The sequence below is a fragment of the Cupressus sempervirens genome, chromosome 11 (assembly GCF_028749045.1).
Source record: "Cupressus sempervirens isolate cs-2001-9-10 chromosome 11, ASM2874904v1, whole genome shotgun sequence".
Classification (NCBI taxonomy): domain Eukaryota; kingdom Viridiplantae; phylum Streptophyta; class Pinopsida; order Cupressales; family Cupressaceae; genus Cupressus; species Cupressus sempervirens.
This window is the reverse complement of record NC_143128.1, coordinates 313,389,983-313,412,271: the sequence shown is the minus strand read 5'-3', so window position 1 is coordinate 313,412,271 and position 22,289 is coordinate 313,389,983.

Sequence of the window (22,289 nt, the reverse complement as noted above, 5' to 3'; positions counted from 1 at the left end):
TTAACAATAATAACTTAGATAGTGAAGAAGAAGAGTGGGGGGAATAAGAAGAAGGTGGAGATTAGAACTAAAGATCTTAAACAACCAAAGAGAAAAGAAGTTGAAGAAGCCAAGAAAGAATAGTAGGATTTCCTTGAAGCCATTAGGGAATAGGAAAGAAGACTTCAGAGTCAAGGTGTCTACTTTCAATAAAAATCTATATGTAGAGGAGATGACAGATTGGATAGTTCCCTTAGACACCTATTTTACTTCAATGATGTTGAGGAGGAGGAGAAGGTAAAGTATGCTAGAATAAATCTCAATGGTTCTACACTTATACTATGGAACTAAGCCCAAATAGATAAGGAAATGAATACTAAGAACCCTATTACTAAATGGAACATAATGGTAGCTGTAGGACCAGAAAATGGGCTAATGTCTAACATACTATGAGAAAATCACAAACTCAATAAGCATACATTGACTTCCTCTTGTCTACCATGAAAGAAAAATAAACAAAAGGAAGAAACACAATCTTAAAAACCCCCTCTTTCATTTGTAGCTCCCATGAACTTTCTTCTCCATTTGATATAGCTCTAATTACCTATAGTGCACATAATTAAGAAGAAAAAGTCTAAGATAGTGCTAATGTTGTGAGAGTACTAAAAGATGTGATTTTAGTGTGAGTGTGTGTGTGAGAGAGAGAGAGAGATAGAGCAAAAGACTAAGAAGCCATAGACCAGAAATGAGAGTAAGAATGCTCATTTCATAATCAACACAAAAGATGAGAGTATTGGAATTGTCACCTTGGATATGTGACTTGGCAAGAGATTCCTTTGAGAATCCATGATGCATATGACACAAGATTCCAAATGTAGGATTGTATGACACTTTGGAAGTAAAACATGGCTAAAAATGGAAGAGGATCTATGACGCATCATATGACACTTCAAACCCACTTAAAGCCAAGAATCTATGACAATGGAAGCCAAATATGAATGTGCATAAGAGAATAAGAATATATGGATTATGACATATCTTAGCCAAGTGTAAATGGAGAATCCATGATGTGTCATGCCCATGTGTCATGATGATGTCAATATCATGTGGAATATTTCAATTAAAAATCCCTTATTTCACACAAATAGAAATTAGTAAAAATGGAATAAATGGAGGAAAACATGACTTAGGAAATTGAGAATTTCCATGGTTTGTGAATTATAAACTAATTAATTAATTGAGGATGCTAGTTTGGAAGAATAATTAGTGAATTGATATTGGATTAAATTATGGTTATTTAGTCCTGTAGAGAAAATTAGTAAATGATTGGCCAATTTGATTAAATAAGTGTGATAGCATCCTTTGATGAAATGTGATGATAATAGAGATTGACTAGGATAATGATGGATATACCAAAGCCATGGTCAAATTGATTGATTTATTAAATTGATAACATGCCAAGGACACATGCCATGAATTAAGGACATGTAACATTTAATTGACATTGTAAAATTCTACAAGATCGATGTTGGTTGATAAATAACATCAACGAACACTGTCAATGTTATCAAGTGGTTGATAACACCATGATTTGACACTAAGAGACTTGTTAATGTTAAAGATCACATGATGTGAATGATAGTTTGACCTAGCACTGAGAGGCATGACAGTACTACGGTTAGATTGATAAGATTTGATAGATTGATAAGTTTCCAAGGCAGTAAAAGCTACAACAATGCCTAAGATTGGACAAATGATGATAGATTTGGGATGTTTGACATGTTCCAAGTTGATTAAGACTTATTTTGAGTGATTTTGGGTTGATTTGGGTTGATTTTGAGTTGATTTGATGTAATTTTGAGTTGATTTGAAATGGTTTCAAAATGATATTAAATTGATGTAAAAGAGGATACGAATGATGATAGACATTGTTGAGATATGATCAAGTTGGCCAAAAGATCAAAGTTAGTGGAATGATAAAATGGAATGAGTTAGTATGAAAATGTGATGAAACTATAGATGAGAATCATTTTTGAGCATCAACATTTTTCCCTTCTTTGATACAATACGATTTAGAGTGTTGTGTCAAAGAACACTGATGAGAAAGCCACAACAACATGCTCCAGTAGGGATGATATATATCAGTGCCCCCTTGATAAATTGACTAATATAAGCATATGATAGGTCAATTTCTTGAAAACTAGAAGACAAAACCATAGCAATTGATGGATGGAAAATCAGAGCTAAAATGTGAATGTTATGAGGTCTAGAGTGCAGAATGAGGGCCGATCGGGACCCAGAGAGTAGTTTCAGGGGTTTCTGCTCAAGAGAGTGACAAAATAATGAAAATTATTTCTTAAATTTTTCACAAAAAATATGCAAATCCAACACAATTGACAAATTGAAAATTGGAGTTGAAATGCAAAAGTTATGGCCTCCAAAGTGCAACATAGGGACTCCGGGAGTAGTTCTGGGCATCTTACTCCTCCCAAGTGCACCCAAAATGAACCCAAGTGCACCCAATGCACACTGAGTAAGACCAAGTGCACTATGAAAGTACCAAGTGTTCCCTAGGTGCACTTGGGAAGCCCAAGTGTGCTTTGAAAGTGCAAATTGTGCCCTAGAAGGCTCTGGGGCCAAAATCAACCCAACTGGACTCAAAATCACTTGAAACTTTGCATGCATGCCCAAAATGGTGGAAAGATGTCATAATATGAGTTAAATCAGTCAAATATTTTCATATTTGGTCAAAATTGGTCAAAAAAGTTAGACTAAAGCTAGACTAGGTGGAAAGCCACACAAGGTTGACAGACAGTGTACGATGATGCAGGAATGTAGGAATGCAAGATGAAGATGATTTAGTGTATCAAAATACATGATCATGGTGTTGGATGAAGAGATGGCTAATGGAAGACCAAGGAGATAAAATGAAGACCAATTAGAATGACATGAAGACTTTTGCTTTCAAAAAGTGCACTATAAGTCAAGTGGAGCTTTATTTTGATATGGCAAATAGAATGCAACGAATCATTGCATAAAGGGCTAGAGGAAAAATGAAAACCTTTTGTGTAAACAAGCATGATGCAAACAAAAATTTACCTTGTCCTTCCTAAGGCATATATACATGCCCCAAACTTTAAAAGGTGCATTTTAACAAACAAAAAATAAAAGATGATCATGAACCATCCTAGCCACTCTTATAGATTAGTTTATATCATCAAATGGCATAGGAACATGATCAAAGAAAAGCAAAGAAAAAATAAATCACTCACTAAAGAGTGTGAGCCAACAGTTATTCTGGTCCATTATTACTTGCCTTTTAGTATTTTAGGTCTTTAGATAGTGTTTGATAGGTTGATCATGTGATAGTTTTATTTATGGATTCACATTGCTCAGATAGGTGTGATTTACAAGGTTTATTACACATTTTTGGTGGGTATTGTGATTTTTAGGCTTTTTGGGGATATGTGATGTTTTTGTGTGACTAGTTTCTTCAAGAAATTTTATGATTTTTTGGATTTACTTTAGGACATTTTATGATTTTTAGTGATTTTTTCAGGAAATTATATGATATTTAGAATTCTTTCAGGATCATATTTGAATTTTTAGGATTCTTTTTAGGATTTTATTTGAATTTTTAGGATTGTTTCAAGATCATATTTGAATTTTTAGGATTTTTAGGATTTATTCAGGTTTTATTTTAATTTTTAGAATTTATTTAGGATCGTAAAAGCATACACAAGTGTTAGCTCTAATCTATTATGCAATAAGTCCAATGGATAAAAAGTGCTTAGGGATATGCCCCTAGTTCAAGTTCAAACTCATGCACCATGTAGGTAATATGCACTTAGACAAGACGTAGACTATGTACAAAGGCCAAAGATAGAGTATGTATAGACTGATGATGCTTTAGGTAAGATAAAAATGGACATTAATGAGTTTGTGGGTCATGATAAAGGACTAGGGATGTCTTGCAATATGATGGATATGATCAGAGAATGAAAAAAGGGTAAAAACTAGATGGAATTTTGATAGATGGAGGAGCAACAACTGATTACACATGGCACCTGTTTGCCAAGTTTTCACCATGGTACTTGCCCAAAGCACCTATTTGCCATGTTTTCACTTTTGGATGAAATTTTTCTCTTGACTCAAATTTTCATGCCAAGACACCTATTTCCCAATTTTTCATAAAGGCATCCATTTTTTCATGACTTTTTTCACTTTTTTTTCCTTTTTTCATGACTTTTTGCTTTTTTTAAAAAAAATTCAGGACTTTTTGCCATTTTTTGATATTTTTTCAGGATTTTTAGATGGAATCATGAATGTTGCTAATGAATGCTAAGAAGATAGCTATTGTTGGTTTTTCTAGCTGAAAATCTCTGGATCCATGACTGACCATAACTATGCAGAATTTGTTCGAAGTCTATAGCTCAAATCAAACCATTGGAAAGGCCTCAAGATATACCATTGTGTACTATATGTAAGATAGTGTCTACCTCTTTTGAATCAAGGAATCTAAGGATAAATGGGTCAACAAATATGTTGTATGGGATATTACTAATGATGACATGCTCAAAGGCTTGTTGGATAGATGTTGTATTTTTATTATCGGACAAGTTAGGTAGTAAGATTGGGGGATAAATAGCTTGATATAAGGAAGGATTGGGAGGATTGAGACCAAAATTTCTAACATAAATGTTGATTAGGAGCACTCAAAAATACTTTGTGGCATGTTTAACACTAGAACAATTATCTTCATGGCATCCACTTGCATATATTGTATCCTTGGGAACTGCTTAGCTTTTGATTTTTCATGGTCTAATGGCACCTTATAGTTTTCATCAAGAGAGCTAATTTTGTCATTTTTTTCTCTTTTTGCTTTGCAACTAGAAGGTGGAGTTGGCTTCCCAAAATATGCCAATGTATTCACTTTAGGAGAAATTACTTCTTTATGATCACCAATTTTATTGACTTCATAGATTTCAAAGTCTATTGTGAGAGCATCATTATTTTCAAATCGATCAAAAATGGGTGGTCCACATTGGTCCCAATCCAATAGTTCAAGATAACTTGAGGGGATGTCATAATCAGTGTTGAATGGGCTTTGGTTAAAGGTATATATATGGATATCTAATTCAATTGTATAATTGGGGTCATTCTTAGAAGTTGGAGGATTGTTGGTTTCAGGTTGGATCTCCTCAGATGCCTTTTCATTGTTCAAAACATCCATAGTCTTACATGTAGGTACCGTAGTACTAAGAGGACCTATTCATAATGGTTTAAATCCAAGCCCCAATCTAGGAGGTCATCCATTCATAGTGATAGGTTCAATTATTCCTTATTTCATACATCCAAGACCACAATATCCATCATATCCTTGTTTTTGCATGATAATAAACCTAGATCCATACTTGTTAGGAGATACCAAAGGGGTTTTGTGTTCTTCTTTTGATTTCTCAATGCATATGGAAGTATTCTCATTGATAGAAGTGGAATTTTGTGTACTAATCTCAAAGTGTTGGTCTTGTAATAGATGTGATTTACCATAAGATTGGGGAGAAAGTGGTGACTCCGTAATTTGGGATACTTGAGACATAAAGTATTCTCCACACCTATTGTCTTCAATCTTTAGCTTTTCCTTGGCCTTACTAAGGAGTATATCAGCATCTACATATTTAGAGGAATCTATGAGTTGTACTTCATTATTTGTTCGGACTTGGTATGTAGTAACATCTCTCAGATTAACACAAAACTAGAAAGGATTTAGATCACTAGGGATAGTAACCTCCACATTATTGTAGGAAAACTTTAGACATTGATGATATGTAGAGGGCACTACTTTCATAGCATGGATCCAAGGGTGTCCTAGTATCATGTTTTAGTTCATTTCTATATCTAGGACTTAGAATAATGTATTCCCAATAGCTGGACCAACTCTGATGGGTAATATGAGGATGCCCTTCGAGAAGCATTCACCATAATCATAGGCTTTTATTGTGATTCTTTGAGAGGGATCCACATCATCCTCAAAATAACCCAAACCCTTGACAACCTAAAGAGTACAAATGTTTAGTCCTACTCTTCCATCTATTAAGACATGTCTAACCTTGACATTATGGATAAAGACTTTGAGGTGAAGGGGATCATTATGGTTGGGTCTATCCTTAGGAATATCCCAAGTTGTGAGGTGGATAGGTTCTCAACCATGGCCTAGAATTTGGTAACATTGATGTTATCTAGAACTATTGACTCTTTAAAGGCTTGATCCAAGATCTTTTGATATTGGGGGGACATAGCAATAGGTCCAAGATGGATATTTGTGTAGGGGTTTTATTGAGATATTCAACAAGGTTGTAGTCAGATGAAGTAGGAGCATTTGGTCTACTAGGGGGTGCAGGTCTAGTAGAGATAGTGGGTCTAGATGGAGCTCCAGGTAGGGTGATCTTGGTACAACATGTAGTGATAGTGCAATGGTCTTTAGCCTTTAAGGTGAATGTGGATATGAAAGAATTAGACTCATTGAAATAGTTTATGGTGTAGTTATATCCTATGTGTGTGTAACTGACATTAGCTTGTGAGTTTGAGTTTGAACTAGAAGCCTTCTCTTTGTCATGATTACCCAAAGGATCTTTAAAAATAGTGTGATCAGAATTGGATGCTAGCAGTGATGGATCAACTATGATCACACCATCATCAATAAGGTTTTGTATTGCATGCTTTAATTGGAAAAATGATGAGGTTTTATGTCCTTTGTGTGGTGGTAACCATAGAAATTTTTTCCATCCCACCAAGAAGCTTTAGTTAGCTTGTCTTTGATTGGGGGTAACTACAAGAAGTTGTTACTGAGTAATTGTTGAAGTGCAGTCTCAAGAGGTATCCTAATGGTGTGAATTTTATATCTTTGGTTCTAGCATGTCTTTGAGATCCATTTTACATGGAAGTCTTATTTTTTTGTTGTGGAGGTGATGTTTGATTGGGAGTTTGTGAATTCATAGGGTTTACACCTTTCAAAGTCAGTTGAGGTTGTGATGTATGAATTGTACATACATCTATAATGCCATCATTGGTCACTTTTTTTTTTGGAGAAAAAATGTTGCCTTATCATCAGATGAGTTGGTGTTTGTGCTTTCCTTGTTCATCTTGAGGATTCCCTTACAGATGAGAGCATCTTCAATACTATCCCTTTTTTTCATCAGTTTAGAAATGGTGCTTGGACTTTTGATTTTGAGTTCATACATTAAATTGGGGACTAAGTTTTCAATGCACAGGTTAACTTGTTGTTCTTCAGGAATGTCTAGTGATCATTGACTAACTAAGCTTCTTTAGTGTAGTAAGAATGTGATAAATGGTTCTCCCATCTTTTGTTTAGTTGAGCACAAATCAGAAAGTGTCACCTCATTTGTAATGTTGAAGGAAAAGTGGGAGATGAACTAGTCTGCCAACTCTTACCAAGATTTGATAATATTGGGAAGTTTGGAATACCATTCAAGTGTGGGCCCACCTAGAGAATGAGGGAAAAATCTCATGAGGTAGGTGGGCTAATCACTGAGTTCACTACAAGAGGCAACAATTCTCAGATGTGATCAATGGGCTTGCCTTTTCCTTGATATTTTTTGACACTTGGGGCCTCAAAGTGTTTTGTAAATGGAGGCATATATATAATTTTATTAAATAGATTAGGATGCAGGCCCCTTTTTGTGTATAGAGCCTATTTCTTTTGGACTCCCAATGCCTCGACTTGTTTGGAAAGTTGTTTGAATTATTTTAATAGCTCTTCATTAGGGTTTTTCATGATAGTCTTCCCTTCAAGTCTTTTGTGTCTATGAGTAGATCGTTTTTTATGGCAAGAAATGTGTCAACCTAGTTGTAACATTTTTGTGTCTGATGAGTTTAGTGATGTGTTACTAGGTGGTGGAGGTATGCTAGTACCTCAAAGACAAAAGGGTCCTTGTTGTGATAGATTTTGGGTACTTGTTGTGGTATTTGATGTGGTACTTGTTGTAGTATTGACTATGATTGTTGTATCATGTGTTTTTATTGTGCCATTTGTTGTTGAGATACCTCTATTGGTTGCATGTGAGACCATCTATTTGACTATTGTTGTAGAGGTATTTGTGGTGCATGTTGTTGTTGCAACAAGTGTTATTGGTATACAATTTGTTGCTCAAGGTGTGTTTGGTATTCCAACTATTTTTTTAGTTGTTCTTGTTGCTCAGCAAACATGGCTTGTTGTTTTTGGAATTGATGTTGATACATTGCATGTAAGTCAAGTGGATTAACATTGGAATGTGTGTTAGGGATGTTGGATCCTTGCACCAACTGAGGTTGTTGTTATGGTTGATGTTGTTGTTGGTGTGTGAAATGTGTGTTGAGTGAGTTTATACTTGGTTGCACCTTGGAAATTTTATGTCCACATACCACTGTAGGCTGGCATTGTTGTGGGAGTTGGCTATGTCCTTGAGAATTATTTTGGTACCTTTGTGTGTTAAATGTTTCTCCTTGGGACATCATATTGATTTGACAATGTGGTGTGTTCCTTTTGGGAATGGGCATAATGTCAATAATACTTTTCCTTTGTATGTCAATAGGGTTTGTTGCAATTGATGTTTCACATGGTGTACTTGTGGGAGGCTCCATAATATTTGATGTCATATAATTTGGTAGAGTTAGGAGCAAAGGTGCACTTTGTTGATTTTCCTCCAAAGGAGGTATGTTTGGCATCCCTAGAGTACAAGTCCCTTCAGGCACATCTTGTTGTTGTATCATGTGATTGAGGTCAAGTCTTAACATCCTTTTGCAATATTTAGGAAGAGTCTTGTTTCCCTTTATTGGTTGTGGTTCATCAAAAAGGGATTAATGTTGATGTGTTCAAATGTACTTTGGAGGATTTTGATGGTTGATTCTTGATGGGACCTTACAGGTGCCATTATTGTGTTTGAAAACTCTAAAGGTTTTTTTCCCTTATTTGAGTCCAATTTGATCATGGGTTGTATGTTTTCAATTGATGTTTGGACTTAGGTCCCTCTAAGTATGGATTAAGCATGACAATTTCTTGGGTTGCCAAAAGTTTGAAGTTTTTGCAAAAAAATTCTCTTGACATGCCCTAGCCATTTCTTTGTCAATGATGTCATAATCAATGTCAGAGTCATCACTTAGGTGTATAGTACCTTGTTGTGTGTTTGATTTTTTGGGGTTGATGTATTTGGATTGGTTTTACTAAATCTGAATGAGTGTGTCTATTCATCTTTGGGTGTGGTTGGTACATTTCCACCTCTAGGTGGTATCAGCACAAATATAGGTTCATTAGGGCTCCATTGAACAATTCCATGTATAGTGAAAGTGTTTAAAGGAAATATCATAGTAAGTGTATTGCTTAAGGTTTTTTGTGTCATCTCTTGATTATTGTGATCTTGCGGATACATGTTTAAGGGGTCCACAAGTAACAGTTGTGATGCCTTAATTTGGTCTTCATCAAATGTTGGTTGGGTTTTCTTGCTCTTCTTTTTTCTTGGACAAGGTTTTTACTGTATTGGCACCTCATAAAATAAGGGTTGATAAAATTGATTGGGTCTCTAAGTTGATTGTGTCCTAGTGAGTGTTGGAATGATACCTAAGGATGCAGATGTAGTGTAGGAAAACCTAAATGGACTCCCTACCTCCCAAGTGTGTAGAATGTAAATGATTTGAGTGATTTTGACTATTTTCCAAGGTTTAGGGATGCAATGAAAGCTATGGAAATGTAGATTAGGGTTATACAACCTAGAATGGAATCCCTAATTACCAAGTGCACTCTAAAACTACCAACTAAAGCTAAAGCTACCAACTACACACCTAAAGTATACAGTTAGTAAAACAGGAGTGGATTTGGTAAAATAGGTCAAATTTTGATAATTAGGATGTAGGTATGCAAGATATGAGTGTTTTATTGGATTTTTAAGTACTTAGGGATGTTATGTAATGTGATTAAGTGCCAAATGAACTATGGTTTTGATATGCAAAGTGCAAATGTCCTAGGGATGCTATGCAAATGCAAATGCAAAGTGACATTTTTGGAATTTGACTAAAGGAGATGAAAATGACTCTATGGTATGCAAATGAAAATTAGGGTTAGAATTTGGACTTGGTAATGATGCTAGAGGTATATTTATGCAAGGTGGACTAAGAAAGGGATGGTATGCTTGGGTTGATAATGATGTTTGGGATAAGAAAAATGAGGATAAATGATCAAGGAGAAAAGTTAGTTGATAGACAAGTTGATAGGGTTTGATAATGAAAATGATACTAGGGTTTTGAACAATGCAAGATGAGGTGGGATATACCACTAGGGTATGTGAAAATGATGTTTCAGGACACTAGGAATATGAAAATCCTATGGTAAGGGTATATGCAAGGTCTTGAGCTTAGGTGAAATCTTTGGAAAGTATTTTGTCTAGGAGTTTAACCTTATGAAGATGGACTTTGGATCTTGACCAAAAAGTGATAAAAGACAAAAAGATCAAGTTGATAAAAATGACAAGGTCAAATCTATCAAGACATAGATAGAGTTTGACCAAAGAAAATGATAAAAAAGACAAAAGGACTAGCCAAGATCCATCATCCATCAACACTAGGAGATACTCTAGGACTCATACTTTGTTTAGATTTTTGACTAAATTCAAAGGTTTTGGGTTTAAAATAACATTCAGGATGGTCAAAATGCTAATTATGCTAAGTGGATATGCAATATGTAAAGGTCCTAAGATGCAAAATAAGATTCTGGGTGCAAGATGTTGTTTTGGGTCATATGCAGAATGAGGACCTACAGAGGCTTCCTAATGCAATTTTAGGGTCCCAAAATGGTCATACTAGTACACAACTATGCTCTAAAAGCACCAAGTTTTCTCTAATAGTACCAACTATTCCTATAGTACAATTGGGGCTAGTTTGGGTGCAGTTGGTAGTTTCATGGTGCATTTGGGAGACTACATTGAATGGTTGTTGATTCTAAGTTGGGTGATTGCCAAGTTGTTTTACCAAAGAGCTAGGATGCTAGGGTTGACATTATAATTGGATAGGAGATGTGTAATGAAGGTTATGACCTAAGGAATAATGTCCTAGGTGAAGGCAATGAAGGTTAGGAGATGCAAAATGCAGATCAGGGCATGCTAATACAGGGGGCCCTATCCAGGTACCTAAGGACACCTCTAAAGTCTTTAAATGTTATTTGGAAGCCCAAACTAAGTCCTCAAACAACTAAGTGCACTCAAACAATACCACCTATGCCTATGGTGTAGTCGGGGCCAATTTGAGCATAGTTGGTAGTTTTAGGGCGCAGCTGGTAAACTGAGCTAAGCTAAAACTAAGATGGTTTTTGGAATATATGGTTTCCAGTTTGATGTTAAAAAGAGCCAAAGGGTAGAGGACAATGTTAAGACCAAAAGGAATGTGAAAAATGAAGGTTAAGAAACCTAGAATGGTGGTTAAAGTGTGCAAGATTAAGGTTGGGTATGCAAAGGTGCAAGGTGGAAGATGCAAGCTATAGATTTTGCAGTTGAAATGCAAAGACTAAAGGATGCAAACTAAACCCTAATGAATGCAATATGAAACATGAGGGATGCACAATGAGGACTAGAAGATGCAATATGAAGCCTAGTTAATGTAAGTATAAGGCTCAAATTATGGTGAATGCAAATGGTTCTTATGCAAAGAGGGAATCTATGTTATGCCAAGCATGTCTAGGATCACAAGCTGCCATGTTTTCCAAGTCTTGAATGTATTAGACCAAAGTTTTCAAAGTTTGACAAAGATTACAATATTTTGATAATGTGTAATGTTTCAAAAAGGTTCAAATGATATCCAAAGTGTAAATTTGAAAGTTGTCTTTTATCTTGATTAATGTTTTACATGCATGCAAGACACAATAAGACAAGAATAGCTATTGTTAAAACTGAACATACACACCACAACCTAAGCTTTAGGACTATATCCATTGAATTCCTACTTGAACTAATGTTTAGCCACACTTATCTAGAGTGGAAAACTTAGAATCTTTGTACCAAAAACTCCCCCTTATAGTGCACGCACTTATCAAGGCTACCAAGATCTACTTCCTAAGGGACTTTTGTCTCTACTAAGGATTGCAAGAATGTAGGATATCTTCACGGGCATGGGTGAGCCCTTGAGCCAGTAGATAGAAAAGTTTTTAACCACTAAAATAAGATTTTTAGTAAGGACATTTCATTTAGCAAGAGAATGATAAAATTCCTTAGAAGGTCTCCCAGCCCCAAGAACTAGGGTTTGATGCACCACAAGGGTATTGGAGGAGAGTTATCATGTAGCAATACCACTAACATGGCTTTCATCTTATTCAAGTTTTATATAGCGGCTAGAACATTAACCTGGCTTTGGCCCATTACCACTCTAAAGTCATCCCTTGGCATACCCAATATCAGGTATCTTGGTCCAAGGTAGGCTTCCTATAGAAGTCACATGGATTTATCTTACACCCAAGATACACAAATGGTGAGGGGAGAGGATATGTCGATGTAACTCCTAGGGTTTTAAACACTATAGACATGCCAAGCAGAATAGAAAAATTTTATTTTATGCACCAAGAAAATTTTTATTTAATCTAGGAAATCTGCACACATGGTTTTGACAAGCACATAGGGTCTTTGACAACATCTTGCAAACAAGCATATGTAGTTTTTCAATGACTAGTCTTCATCCAACAATTTCCACGTGCTACAAATAGACCATCAATAACACAAAAACATCTAATCTAGGTCTTAGAAGTGAACATAAACCCTAGATGTAGATTCTGAGTATAATATGTGCTTTCTATGAACCAACTATGCTTTGACAGAGCAGACTGCACCCTAGAAGGTCAAAATGACCTAGAATGTCCCCAAGTGCACTTAGATAGTGCTAACTATGCCCATGGTGCACTTGGGGCCTAGAACAGTATAGTTGGTAATTTCTAGGTTTAGTTGGGAGGCTAGTTGAAAAGTGTGGGGAAGTGATGCCTAAACAAGACCCAAAAATTGAAATTTTGAGAACTACTCTACCAAGTGCACCTAGATAGTATAGAATGCACCCCTAGTGTATTTGGAACCCAATAGGGTGCAATTGGTGGTTTCTAAGTGTATTTGGTAAGCTAGAAACTGAACCTAGGGGTTATGGTGGCTCATAGGCTCCTAAAACTACCTCCTAGGGGTCCCAAGTGTGCCCTAACAAAGTAGAGTGCACCCTAGGACAAAAAGCTAATAGAATACATAAATGAGAGCATAAAATCATATTGCTAGGGCCCCTAATTAGACTAGGTGTGATAAAGGAGAGAGAATAAGCATTATACCCCTCCAAGTGAGCTTCTTCCTTGCACCTACAAGCACAAACACAAGAAACCCAAGTTAGTATGTTAGACATTAGCCCATTTTCTGGTCCTATAATTGGTGAACCCAACATGAAATCCAAATAAACAAAAGGAAGCAACACAATGTTAAAAAACCCCTCTTTCATTTTTAGCTCCCATGTCCTTCTTTCTTTTCCATGTGATATAGCTCCAATTGCCTATAGTGCACAAAATTAGAAAGCAAAAGTCTAAGATAGTGCTAAATTCTATGAGAATATTAGAAGATGTGATTTTAGCATGGGAGAGAGAGAGAGACAGACAGACAGACAGAGACCTCGAAGCTAGGGATAGGAAATGAGAGGAAGAATACTCATTTTATAAACAACACGGAAGATGAGAGCATTGGAATTGTCACCTTGGATATGTGACTTGGCAAGAGATTCCTTTGATAATCCATGATGCATATGACACAAGATGCCAAATTTGGGATAGTATGATGCTTTGGAATTCAAACGTGGCTAAAAATGGAAGAGGATCTATGATGTGTCATATGACACCTCAAACCCACTTAAATCCAAGAATATATGACAATGGAAGCCAAATGTGAATGTGCATAAGAGAATAAGAATATATGGATTACGACATATCTTAGCCAAGTGTAAATGGAGAATCCATACTATGTCATGCCCATGTGTCACAATGATGTCAATATCATGTGGAATATTTGAATTAAAAATCCCTCATTCCACACAAACAGAAATTAGTAAAAATGGAATTAATGGAGGAAAATATGACTTAGGGAATCAAGAATTTTGATGGTATGTGAATGATAAACCAATTAATTAATCAAATTAATTAATAGAGGATGTTAGTTAGGAAGAATTATTAGTGAAATGATATAAGATTAAATTATGGTTATTTAATTCTATAGAGAAAATTAGTAGACGATTGGCCAATTTGATTAAATAAGTGTGATAGCATCCTTTGATGAAATGTGATGATAACAAAGATTTACTAGGATGATGATAGATAGACCAAAGCCATGGTCAAATTGATTGATTGATGAAACTGATAACATTCCAAGGACACATGACACAAATTAAGGACATGTATCATTTAATTGACATTGTAAAATGCTACAAGATCGAGATTGGTTGATAAAGATACTATCAATGTTATTAAATGGTTGATAACACCATGATCCAACACTAAAATACTCGACAATGTCAAAGATCGAATGATGTGAATGATAGTTTGACCTAGCACTGAGAGCCATGACAGTACTAAGGTTAGATTGATAAGATTGGATAGATTGATATGTTTCTAAGGCACTAAAAGCCATAAAACTAACTAGGATTGGACAAATGATGATAGATTTGGGATGTTTGACATGTTTTGGGTTGATTAAGACTGATTTTGGGTGACTTTGGGTTGATTTGGAGTTATTTTGAGTTGATTTGATATGATTTCAAGTTGATTTGAAATGGTTTCAAAATGATATGAAATTGATGTAAAAGAGGAAATGAATGATGACTGACACTATTGAGATATGATCAAGTTAGCCAAAAGATCAAAGTTAGTGGAATGATAGAATGGAATGAGTTAGTATGAAAATGTGATGAAACCGTAGATGGGAGCCATTTTTGAGTGTCTACAATAGCCATGATGAAGAGAAAGTTAATGCTAGTTGACTTTGAGATCCAAATGATTAGGAAATTTTATAATATCAAAATAAGGGACATGGATTTTTCCACATCTACTAGGGAGTTCCATAAGCTTAGCATTAGGAAAATTACAATAAGGACCAACAAGAACTAGTTTTTAGGTATATCAATGGATTGAAATATGCAATCCAAGATGAGATAAGTTTGTTAATTCTTTAAAAATTTGATGAGTGCTTTCAATTAGTCATCAAAGATGAGGAGAAGATCAAGAGTAAAGATAACCAAAGAAATAGAAGTAGAGGTGGTAGGAATAATAGAGGAAGGGGTAGTTTTGGAAAAGGTAAAAGTAGTATAAATGATGAAATAATTACTTTCAAACTAGAGGGGAAGACAATCACAAGGTGGACTAGGATATAGAGGTTAGAGAAGATCAAATAACATAGAAAGGCTAGGAAGAAGTAGTCGAGTCTTCATATAAAGGTGTTTTACATATGATCAAGTTGAGCATACAAGTGGACAATGTCCTAACAAAACTACTAGTTCATCTACAAGCACAAAAATGAGGAACCAATTGTTGAGGAAGAAATTTGTAGAAGCATTGATGCCCCTATTGGAAGTATAGCACCAGCATTGAATGGTGAGAACATGATGATCAAAAGGACTCTCCTTCAAATGTCATTAAAATAGGAACCTCCTCAAATAAATTCACTATTTAAGACTCAAGGTAGAGCATATGGAAAGCTCATTGTTGATTTAGGGTCAACATAATGTAGTATCTATTAAAATGGTGAATAAATTGAAACTCAAGAGTCTTTCACACATAGCACCCCATAATATTTCTTGGTTAAATGAGAATAAAAATTTCATAGTTTAAGAATAAGCATGGGTGGACTTTGATATTGGAGAATACAAAGATAAAGTTTTATGTAAAATCATCCCAATGGATGCATGACATCTAATACTTGGAAGACCCTAGAAGTTTGATGTAAAAGATCAACATGATGATGAGAAGAACACTTCCCTAATCAAAAAGAATGGAAAGAAGTACAAGATGAACCCTTATTTTGGACAATTTGACAAGGAGAAAGGCAAATCATTAGTAATGTTGGTTGGAGGAAAGGATTTTATGGGCCATATTAAGGGGGGATATTTTTATGGGTATGCTATAGTTGTGAATCCCAACAAGGAGAAGAAGGAGTAGGATCCTTCACTAAAGGGGGTTGAATTTTTGTTGAAATAATTCCCAAGCATAGTTGTAGGAGAGAAACCAAACATTTTTCCCTCTTTAAGGAGTATTAGTCATCAAATTGACTTGATACTAGGTGAAAATTTACCTAACAAGGATACCTACAAGATCAAACCCAAAAAAAATGAAGAGATAAGTAGAAAAGTGTAGGAACTCTTGGGAAATAGACTAATTAAAAAAAATTTGAGCCCATGTGGAGTGCGCTTAGTCCTAGCCCCTAAAAAGGATGGAAAATGGATATTATGTGTGGAATCTATAGAAATCAACAACAAAAAAAACTATAAGATATAGGTTTCAATGCCAATGATAGAAGACCAATTGGGTCACCTAGGTGGATCATGTTACTGATCCAAAACTGACCTCAAATTTGGTTATAATCATATAAGGAATATGCATGGTGATGAATGGAAGACTGCATTCAAAACTAATGAGGGATTGTATGAATGGCATGATATGCTCTTTGGGTTGACCAATGCTCCAAGAACATTCATGAGTTTGATGAATGAATTCCTAGTGCAATTTATAGGGAATTTGTAATTGTCTACCTTGATAACATTTTGGTGTTTATCAAGTCAAGAGAAGAGCATTTAAAGCATCTCAAGATAGTGATTCATAATCTTGAAGATGAGCGATTGAATATCAACCTATAAAAGTGTGAGATTTTTAAAAATAGAGTTCATCTACTTGTATTTTTTCATATCTGAAGGTTGCCTTAAGATGGACCCCTCAAAGTTTGATGTCATATTCAATTGACCAACTCCAAGAAAAATGGGTGAAGTAATGGGCTTTCATGACCTTGCAAACTTTTATAGGAAATTTGTCAAAGGTTTTAGTGGAATTTTTGCTCCTATACTCAATACCATCAAGGGTGGATTCAAGTGTAAGTTTGAGTGGACAAAAAGCATAGAAGATAGTTTCCAACTCCTAAACAAAAAGGTAATAGAATTACCAACTTTCATGTTGCCTAATTTTAGTAAGGTGTTCACAATGGAGTGTAGTGTCAATAAGCATATTATTGGAGCATTTTTAAGTTAGGAAGGACACCCCTATTGCATTATTTTTTGAGAAGTTGAATGAAGCCAAGTAGAGGTATAGTACCTATATCATTGAACTCTATGTTATGGTCCAAAGACTAAGAAAATGGAGACATTACTTAATTCCAAAGGAATTTTTGGTGTTCATTAAAAATCATGCCTTAAGCTTCCTAAAGAAATAGAAAAATTTGAATCATATACATGTCAAGTGGATGGAATAATTGCAACCATTCACCTTCACCATTAAGAACAAGAAATGAGCAACTAACAAGGTAGCTAATACATTGAGAAAAATGGTTATCCATGTAATATATCCAACATTAAAGTGTGGTAATAGATAATTTGAAGCACATGTATCATGAAGATGATGTCTTCAAGGAACCCTATGAAGTTTTCTCTAATTTTACTAACCATTTTCATAGCCATTTTTTCCATTTTGTACTGCAGGAGGGATTACTTTTCAAAGGAAGTAGGATTTTTATTCCTAGATCATCTATGAGAGATAAAATAATCAAAAATATATATAATGGTGCACTTGTTGGGCACTTGGAGTAGACAAAACATTGGAACAAGTGTTAAGATTTTACTACTAGCCCAAATTACAATTTAATATTAGGAGATGTGTGGAAAGATGTGTTATTTTCCAAAGGACTAAGGGAGTTTCATCCAACTCAAATTTGCACCAACCTCTCCCAATCCCAAGAAAACCATGAGATATCATTAGCATGGACTTTGTATTAGGTTTAGCTAAGATAGCTAGAGGTGTGGACAATGTATTTGTTATAGAGGATAGAATAAGCAAAATGACCCATTTTGTGCCATGTTAGAGCAATCATGATGCTTCTCAAAAAAGGTCTATTTTCAAATAATAAGATATAATTCATGGGTTTCCATTGTCTATAGTTACTAATTGGGACAATAAGTTTGTATGTCACTATTGGAGGACCTTGTCGGAGAAACTAGGCACCCAACTATCAATTTCATCTATCCATCATCCACAAATGGATGGAAAAAATGAAGTGGTTAATAGATCACTAGGTAACCTTCTAATATTTTTGACCAAACAACATGAAGTTGCATGGGATCAGATTCTCAATTAGGAAAAATATGCCTACAATTCTTAAGTAAACAAATCAATAGGGAAGACTCCATTTGTAGTGTGTGTATCATCCTAGAGGACCTTCAGAGATGAGGGATATCCAAAACATGAAAAGTAGGAGTATTTTGGGAGAGACATTGTAGATGCAATGAAGTCATCTCATGAGGAATTCAAATCGCAGCAAGAGAAATCAGTTGCCAAATACAAGGAGAAAGCTTATTAGAGAAGGAAATAAGTCCACTTCAAAGAAGGAGACTTGATTATGGTCTATTTAAGAAAGGAAGAGCTTCCCAAGGGTTAGCCTACCAATTTTCTAATGAAAAATATTGGACCCTGCAAGATCATTGATAATTTTAGATCCAATGCCTTTGAGATTGAACTTCCTCCAAACATGGGGGGATTTCACACATCTTCAATGTAGTAGATTTAACTTTATTCAAAGGAGATAATTTAGTTACATGGAAGATCATGGAAAAAAATATGAATGAGGAAGTGGAATGGGAAAAGGATGTACCACCAAACAAACCATCTCAATTGGAGTACAATATGGACTCCAAGGTGGTCAAACAAATAAGAAAAAAAACATATAAAGAATATTTAGTGAAATAGAAAGGACTCTCAGATACTATAGTTTTTTGGATGTTAGAGGAAGATACATTGAAATATGGAGTCACTCTTCAACATTTATCACTCAAGGGACTTCAATTTTCAAGTCAATGGGAGTATGGTGCAAGATCAACATTGATGTTCCTCGCCATTTCCTTAAATTTGGTGTGTGAGTTAGTAGGTGGTTTTATTTTCAATTAAAAGTTTTATGAAGTCCATTCATGTTGGTTTGAAGTCATTTGTACATATTTTTGTCACAATAAGGCTATGTTAGCCAATTGGTCAAATTGGGTCAATGCCAATCAAAGGAAGAAATATGTATCCAATCCAATCATGGGATGAAATTATGTCTTGTTATGTTATTGGGACCTTTTGGTCATGTTTAGATGGGTCTTAGTTTAGATATGTGAAAAATGCATAAAAGATGCAAAATTGCAAAATTTCAACTTCTACAATTTCTTGAAGGTGAAAAATCTCTTGTGTTTTCTCATGGAGATTCCTACATAGAAGGTCAAGGGCCATCTTCCATGCTTTATAATTTATGGAGCAAGAAAATTTGAATGGTTATTGAAGATTGTAGCTTTTATTTTGGTGCAAAAATTATATTGTACTTACCAATAAGTTTACTATTTCTTTGTATTTTTAAACGTACTCACTTATTTTTCATTAAGGATGGATTAAGGATGTTTTACATTGAATTTTATCCATTTTTATTACACTAATATAGTAGTTTTGTTAAAATATTGTACTCTGTATAGAATCGTGCAATCTTTATTTTCCTTGGTTTGTAACTAGGAATTTTTTTCAATGATCTACCTCTCACCTTAGAATCACTACAAATATGGAATTACACAAAGGAAAGCAAGATAGTCTTGTATGTTATATTGTTTTTCATTCAAACCATTGACTTCCCACCTTTATTATAGTGTGCATTGTTGTTTAAGCTAGCTATTTTAGTATGTAGTAACTAGTTAGGGCTTGGTAGGATCACATTGCAAAAGAATAAGGATAGTGTTGGCTCATTATTTTAGCTTTGCGAGGGCATAATAGATGAGTTCATATCAAATACTTTGTGATTTATCAATTGGGTATTGCTCAAAGACCCTGAGAACAACATAAACCTTGATTTTTAGGCCTATGACCCTTAAATATAGGGTTTTGTGGGTTGGTGATTTAGAAAGAGGTTGGAGACCTAAAATTTTAAACTCCTATAGTACTTTAAAATGGATTTCTAAAATTCCATTTTTTTTTTGAGGTGTTTTGGAACAATCTTGTGTTTAAGTCCGAAAACTCAATTTGGAGGCCTAATGGTTTTAGGGCTATTCTAGGTATGTTTTTCAATTTCATTTTGTGAGTATTGGTAATGAATTTTGTAGCCTCGGTAATGGTTGATTCCAATTTGGTTGAGTTATCTAAAGCCTTTGATATTCTCATGGGATGCCTTTTGTTGAGTTGGAGTTGAAAAATATTGGGAAGTGATTGTGTGAATTGCTTGGAAGGTGAAGAGTCAACTATGAGATCGGTGAATCCTTAACAATGGTTGTAGACATAGGTGAGTTTGTGGTGATAGGTGGATTTTTGGGCTCCTATACTCTTACTACCTAATTTTCTAAACCTTAGGCAGACTTGGGATATTAATATTTTCTTGGAGCTTACCTTTGTTATTTGTGGCCTTTCTTTGTCAAAGTGTTTTTCTACTTGCATCAAAAGAGAAGCTAAAGAGTGAATAAAGTAGAAAGGATCTAACAGGAAAGTAGAGTTGTAATGAATTTTATAACCTTGATAATGGTTGATTCTAAGTTGGTTGATTTGTCTAAATCCTTTGATATTCTTATGGGATCCCTTGGTAGAGCTAGACTTGAAAGATTTTGGGAAGTGATTGTGTGGATTGCTTGGAAATTGAAGCGTCAACTATGACATTGGTGAAGCCCTAAGAGTGGTTACAGACATAGGTGAGCTTTTGGTGATAGGTGGAGTTTTGAGCCCCTATACTCTTACTACTTGATTGTCTAAACCTTGGGGAGACTTGGGATATTAACCTTGTCTTGGAGCTTACCTTTGTTATTTGTGACCTTTCTTTGTCAAAGTGTTTTTATATTTGCATCAAAAGAGAAGATAAAGAGTGAATAAAGTAGAAAGGATCTAAAATGAAAATGGTGTTATAAAAAGTGCATTCAACTTGTTTCATAGAAGTTGCAGCAAGAATAATCCCTTAATTGGGTAGACCTTAACTAGTCTCTTTGTATAAATCATTTAACAATGTAGACTCACATAAGGAGGTCTAAAATATATAATGAGGTAGATCCTAGCATATCTTTGGTGTACTTCTGATAGTGTACAAATCAATCCTAACAATGTGAACCCCCTAGAAAGGGTATTGTAGCTCCTAACAAGGAAAATCTTTTTACTACAGTCCAAGGCTTTTGAGTCCCATCCCCATTGTGGTTTTCAACTATAACAAAGGTTTAAACAATACCAAAATATGTGTTATGTGTGTTGCTTATGTGATTGAATGTTGTTAATTACTTTTATTTCATTTTAGTAGTTATTTGGAGTGTGGTTCAAAAATGGTGGCTTACATTTTGTATTGAAATAATTGGATCAGTAGGGGTTGAGCACATGATGAAAAGTGAAAGATGTGTTTTCAAGACCAAAACCTGAGTTACAAGACTATTGGTTGGTGAAAATAAGCCAGTACAAGAGGATACATAGGATTTGTTGAGAGAACATTTGAATCTACTTGAGGATAAAGATGAACAAGTTCATGTTGATAAACCAATGAAGGATAGGAGTGTGACCCTACGGTGGTACAAATTGATGAAAGGTATACAATAAATGGTGTATAAATTTGAATTTAATCAGGGTAAGATGGACAACAGAGGTGGCATACCTATAGTAGAGATACAAGAGGAACCTTTGGATGTTCAAAATCAATTGGATATATTGGAACACTAGGATGTAGAAAAGGATGAGGAACAAGAAAAGAAATTAGAAAACATTGGTACCAATTCAACTATGACTAAGGGAAATCAATTACAAGGACAATAGGAGGAACCTGAGAAGGGAAAGGGAAGGGAATCGAACAAGCTAAAGATAACTTTTTCATCCTCATCCATTGAGATTGATGTAGATGAAATCTTGAGGAAAGGACATATAGACTTGATTTATATGACCCTAGATAAGATGATAGCTTATGCCATGGCTTTCAAGTTAAATCCAAGAAGGAAAAGATAAAGAAGGAGGCTCTAGTAAGTGTTAAGGCTAGAAACATCCTATCAATGTTATTAAAAAAAGTAGATTATGATGATAATACTACACTAATAAAGGA